Source organism: Acinonyx jubatus, chromosome A1, assembly GCF_027475565.1.
Source record: "Acinonyx jubatus isolate Ajub_Pintada_27869175 chromosome A1, VMU_Ajub_asm_v1.0, whole genome shotgun sequence".
NCBI lineage: Eukaryota > Metazoa > Chordata > Mammalia > Carnivora > Felidae > Acinonyx > Acinonyx jubatus.
In genome coordinates, this window is record NC_069380.1 from 61,059,273 (window position 1) to 61,065,304 (window position 6,032).

At 30.7% G+C, this 6,032-nt stretch overlaps 1 non-coding gene across 1 annotated transcript; it reads left to right on the forward strand.

Annotated features, from left to right (window-relative positions):
* The first annotated feature begins 5,590 nt into the window (after window positions 1-5,590).
* LOC113601175 (U2 spliceosomal RNA) lies at window positions 5,591-5,785 on the forward strand. The gene has a single exon (XR_003422337.1). It is a non-coding gene; the product is annotated as a U2 spliceosomal RNA (small nuclear RNA).
* The last annotated feature ends 247 nt before the right edge of the window (window positions 5,786-6,032 follow it).

Consider the following 6,032-nt stretch of genomic DNA (forward strand, 5'->3'; position numbering starts at 1 on the left):
ACAGTGAAACAATAAAATAATACAGTAACTCAAAACATTTTCAGTGTGAGTTCTAGTTCAATTTTTGTTAATGGATGTATATTATAGTATGTCATAAAATAGATATTATTGAGAATTTACTATTGCTTACACAGGTAGATAGATACATGAGAAATCTGGAGATTTAAAATCCATATTTTCTATGTGCTTAAATACGTCTTAAAATGCATATTATACATGGTAAAAATATATATTTACTATATACTTACATGAATGGTAATAATATAGTCTATTAATATTTATGGCAATATTAAAAGTAATAGTGTAAAATATTGATGGATATTAATAATATCAATAAGTTATTTTAATTATTTAGAATAATAAACTATAAAATACTTTATATTATATTTTATATTAATATAAAATGTAAACCTCAAGTTTATATTAATATCAATAGGAATTATAACATTTAAATTCTGTGCATTTTTTCCCTACTTTTAGGCTCCCCTCTTCCCCATCAAGAAACAATCATTTACTTAGAAGTATACTTAGAGCAAAAGCTTGTACCACAGAGGTGTTTCACCAGTGTTGAAAGGGGACTACTCAGTATCATGATATAACACATTGTTGACTTAAAAGAAATCACCTTAAAGATTAAGGATGTTTCGGGGTGTCCTTAACATTTCCTGATTGATTGGCTTGCGTTCTTAATCATAAGATAGCAACTTTTCCATAATATTTAAGAAACGTTTCCCTGTTATAATTGCCAAAATGTAAAAATGGTAAGTGTTGATTATACTATTCCACTTTACAAATGGATTTATATTATATAACTGGGTATACTAATATGAATTATTTTATTAACATATTCACTTATGGTATAATTATATGACTGTAATGTTATTAATGCCATATATATTAGTAAATGAAATATTACCTGTTTATATTAAGATTATTTTATTAATATTATATCCAGGATTTATTTATTTATTATTTATTTCCAGGATCTATTTAAACTGCATTACAGTATACTATTAAATTATAATAGCTTATTATATTAGTAATAAAAACATATTAAACAACAAGTAGCTTTGATTAGTCAACATGCCAAATAATTTTGGAGAAAATCAGTATTCATATTGAACTTAAAAAAATTTACATTGCTAGAATTGCACATCATGTAATATTCTTAGGATAATATGTTGCATGTTTGGAAGTTAAGAAAAACTATAGTATAGCACATCATGTTATTTAGTAAGATTTATTTTTGATGAAATTGCATTAGGAGAACAGTGATTCTTTTATGAAAATTGTAATGATTTCTAATGTAATATATTCTATCTGAAAATCAAATTATTGCTGTATAAAACAGAGAAAACAATCCTAGTCTTTTTAAGTGAAAAGTATTGACATAATATATTGGAATGATTTATTTCATTTCATGGAAATTAAAATACAGCACATTTAAAATAAAAATGACTACTTACAGAAGTACATAACAATGTTAGCCTCAATAAACCATGTACCAGGGCCCTAAACACATACCAGGCCTCTGTGCAGTCTTCTTAATATGCCTATGGATTAGAAAAACTATATATGATTACTTTCCCTACAGACAAACAAAATAAAGAAAAAAATAAAAAGAAAAGATTGAAACACAATTGGGTATTATTTCAAAATGGCATTGAAACCAAATATGCTAATGAAACAACAGAAATAGATGTCACTGGGCATAAATTTGCACCAGTTACTTAAACCGTTATGATTGTTCCTATTTTTCTATCATGTGGCAATCTATAAATATGCATAAAGAAAATATTGTTACATCCCAATTAAAAAATAACGCATTATTGGGGCACCTGGGTGGCTCAGTCGGTTGAGCGCCTGACTTCGGCTCAGGTCATGATCTCACGGTCTGTGAGTTCCAGCCCCGCGTGGGGCTCTGTGCTGACAACTCAGAGCCTGGAGCCTATTTCAGATTCTATGTCTCCCTGTCTCTCTGTCCCTACCCCACTCATGCTCTGTGTCTCTCTGTAAAAAATGAATAAACATTAAAAAAAAATAATGCCTTATATATGTTAGCTAGTCTGGTAGAGGAAGTTAGTTTTTGAGTATTCATAGTTTCCTTCTATTTACTACATATGTATTCCTGATTTCCAAACAATTTTAACACTGTGAAGTATATTAAATACTAGACATGTATTGTACTGAATTTTGTATTTTAATGATTTTCAAGGTACGTATCTCAAAACTCATTTCAAAATTGATTTCCTACTCTGGATACTTCCTAAAGGTTTCACTTTCTTGGAGATCTTTTGCACACGAGCAGTTTCCACTGTCACCTCTATGTAAAATATTTCTCATCAGTGTATTCTGTCTTTATCTTTATTACAGGCCTACTCCTGCATTTCCAAATGCCAAGATTTCTTACACCTCAAATTTAACATGAATTCATAAAATGACAATCATCATTATTATCTTATAAAATATGTTCTCCAGGAAAGTTGATCAAAGATGTCATTTTAAGCTGAACTGTGAAGACCAAGAAGTGTACAGCAAAGTGGAGAAGAGTCGAAAAGACATTGAAAAACTGAGAAAAATACAATTACAAAGAGAAATGAGATAAAACAGGTATTAAAAATAAATGACATATTTAAAAACAGGTTTGGGATTTTGAGTAATTGAGACTTTCATGATTTCCCAGTCCTTTGAGAAAATTTCCTGTGGGAAATTCAGTGCCCTTCCCAGGATACCTGAGGATATTTGGAGCTTAAAAGAATGTGGCCATTTCTGACTCTCAATTTTCTCCATTCTCCACTTAATTGTAATTACTGTGTATTTCCACAGCTTCTCTGTCTCCTTGTTCTCGACTCAGATACAGGACAAGGATCCTTTCTATTAATGTTTCCCCACATCATTCACTCAGGCATATATGTAGCAAGACATGCACCAAAGAAGGTGATTTTGTAAAAATAAGAAATTCTTAAAATGTAATAGTTTTACAGAAAACTCTGATCTTTGGAGTGAATTGGAAACTTTGCAACTAAAACTTTGTCTCTTGCCATATTTTTTATCAGGCTTCATTTTATTCATTTTTTATCTTGCCATGCTTTCTCACTGTACCTCCTTCTGTCTCCTTTCTCCTCTCTCTGTTCTTCCTCCTCCCCTCCCTCCTCCAGTCCTTGGTAATCTTAACATGTCCATAACACATAAATGGTAACCATTTGTATATGATTGTGGAACTACCCTTTATTTCACTGTGTTCTTAAAAACTTTATTGGAGTCTTACCTTCCTTAAGAGTCATTTGAAAGCTCTGCAACTGGGAAATTTTCCCTAGCCATACTTTTCTTCAGGGTCAAGTTCTCTATCATGCTCTCCCTCATGCTTTCCAATAGCGTACTAAAATGGAGACTGAAATTGCATACAGTTTATATCTAAAATAAACTTCAGTGAAAGCTATTTAAATAACTCTGTGTGTGTGTGTGTGTGTGTGCGTGCAAAAAGAAAAAAAAAGTTACCCTCACTTTTAAAGTTCTAATCTTAATGTATTGGCCCATAAATTTGAATCAGGATCATCCAATGTCATCAGGACTCTTCCAAAGACAATATTTGCTAGTTCTTAAGTAAAAGTTAGGGAGGCAATGAATAGACAGCTTAGAGAAGAGCTGGGCCAAATTAAAGAAAGAAAGAAAAAAGACTAGCAGATGAAAATTATTACTCAACAGACAAATTTTTAAAAAATCAATTAAACATGCAATATAGTTTCATATTCTTCAGAATATCAAAAATTATAATTATTAATTTAACATGATTTTCTGGCATCTATGTGAGAATAAGTTACCTTTGTATGTATTGGTATTTTTGGATGGGTTGCAGCTTTTCAGAAAGAAGTTTTTCATATTTCTTTAATATTTAATGAAATTAACTTAATAACATCACTGTGTTAATAATATATATATATATATATCACATTATTATGTGATATATATATATATAATTATTATGTGATTATGTATAATCTCCTGTAACTTGAATATCTCATACATGTGAAGTGTCCCATAGAGAGATTCCTGATATTCAGGGATCCATACAGAAAGATATATGTCTTAGCACTCTTTAAAGTGTCTAACAACTGAAAAATCTCTTACTGCTACTATCTAGCTTGAGAATCCAGTAATAGAAATTCTAGAGATTATTATCTTCTCTCACTCTCTCATTTTGAAGCTCAAGAAATGAAGATGAGATATTAAAGTCACACAGCTGGTAATTTGCTCAGTCATCTGGAATAGAAATCCATTGACACACAGTTTCATTTTTACTGACAAGGAATTTATGTACTGACATAAAATTCTATTTTCAAAAGTAATCTCTGAAGGTCGATGAGACATATACACTAAGGATTCTTATCAGCATCTAGGAGAGGAGAAGATGTGGGGTGGGGGGACAGTGCTTCCTCAGTGTGAGAGAAAGTACTTCCTTTCCATGCCACGTTAGTAAGATGCACAGATCATGCATGCTTTCAGAAAATAGCTGAATAAAAATATTTTATAATAAATATTTTATTATGAAAATAATATAGTCTTAATTAGGAGCTTTGAGAAATACAACAACGTGAATATATTTTAAATATCATGAATCATATTTGGTTAGGGATAACTTCATAGATAACTACTGTTAAAATGCTTTAATGTATGTGTGTAATTGTTTTACTTAAAAATGGGCTCAGGGCTCCTGGATGGCTCAGTCTGTTGAACACCCAACTCTTGATTTCAGCTCAGGTTATGGTGCCAGGGTTGTAGGATCAAGCCCCACATCTGGCTCTGTGCTGAGGGTAGAGCCTGCCTGGGATTCTCTCTCCCTCTCCATTTGCCCCTCTACCCTGTTTGCTCTCTCTCTCTCAAATAAAAAATACTTTAAAAAAATGGACTCATGTGCTATCTACCAAGTTTTTCAATAAGTTCTGATCATTTCTTCATACTATTAAACACTTTTAATATTTTATGTGAATAGTTACATAGTATCTTATTGAGTAGCTGAGTTTATTTATTTATTAAATAAATCATCCATATTTGAAATTTAAATATTTTCCAATTGAAGTAATTCCCAAGAATACATTGCATCTATCTATTATGTCTTCAATATATATCCATAGAAATAGAATTTAAGATGGGAAACCCGGGAGTTTTGTAAGTTTCTTTTGTTCAATTTTTGTTAGTTTAAGTTTAGTTTTCAAAAATACAAATTTTACAAATTTGGTTTTCAACAACTTTGTTTTTTATATTTTTTGTTTCAAGTTTTTATTTAAATTCTAGTTATTAACATATAGTAGTAATATTAGTTTCAGGAGTAGAAATTAATGATTTTCTAGCAACTTTATAAATATCTGTTTAGCCTGAAAATACACGAATCCTACTTATTATTAAATACAAATGTGTCAGCAATTTGATAAATGAACTGTGATAAATCATTATTTTTTCCTATCTGCTGAGATTGAACACTTTAAAGTAATGTATCTATGTGTATCTGGTCTGTGCTTCTTGCAATTTTATTTTTGGTAACAATTTTATGCTTTCCATAATATTTCACTCCTATTTTTAAAGTTTAGCATTAATCGCTTCTCGGCCTTTTGGCTAAGATCAAGTGTAAAGTTTAACATTAGTGTTAGCTTTTTCTTTCTTTTTTTTTTTAAGTTTATTTATTTATAAATAGAGAGAGAAACCATGTGAGTGGGGGAGGGGCAGAAAGAGAGAGAGAATCCCAAGCAGGCTCTGTGCTGTCAGCTCAGAGTCCATCACGGGGCTCAATCTCACAAACCAGGAGATTATGACTTGAGCCAAAATCATCAACAGCCAGGAACTCAACTGACTGAGCCACCCAGGCACCCCAATGAAATAATCTTAAAAGATATCATTATGGAAGAGTTCTATCAATAAGATAGTACAATAATATTTTGAAATTACCTATAATTTAAAATTAAACAAAAAATTCAAAGTGAAATGAGCTCATGTCTGTAACAAGGTGAGACAGAAATAAAGCATTAAATAAAAACAAG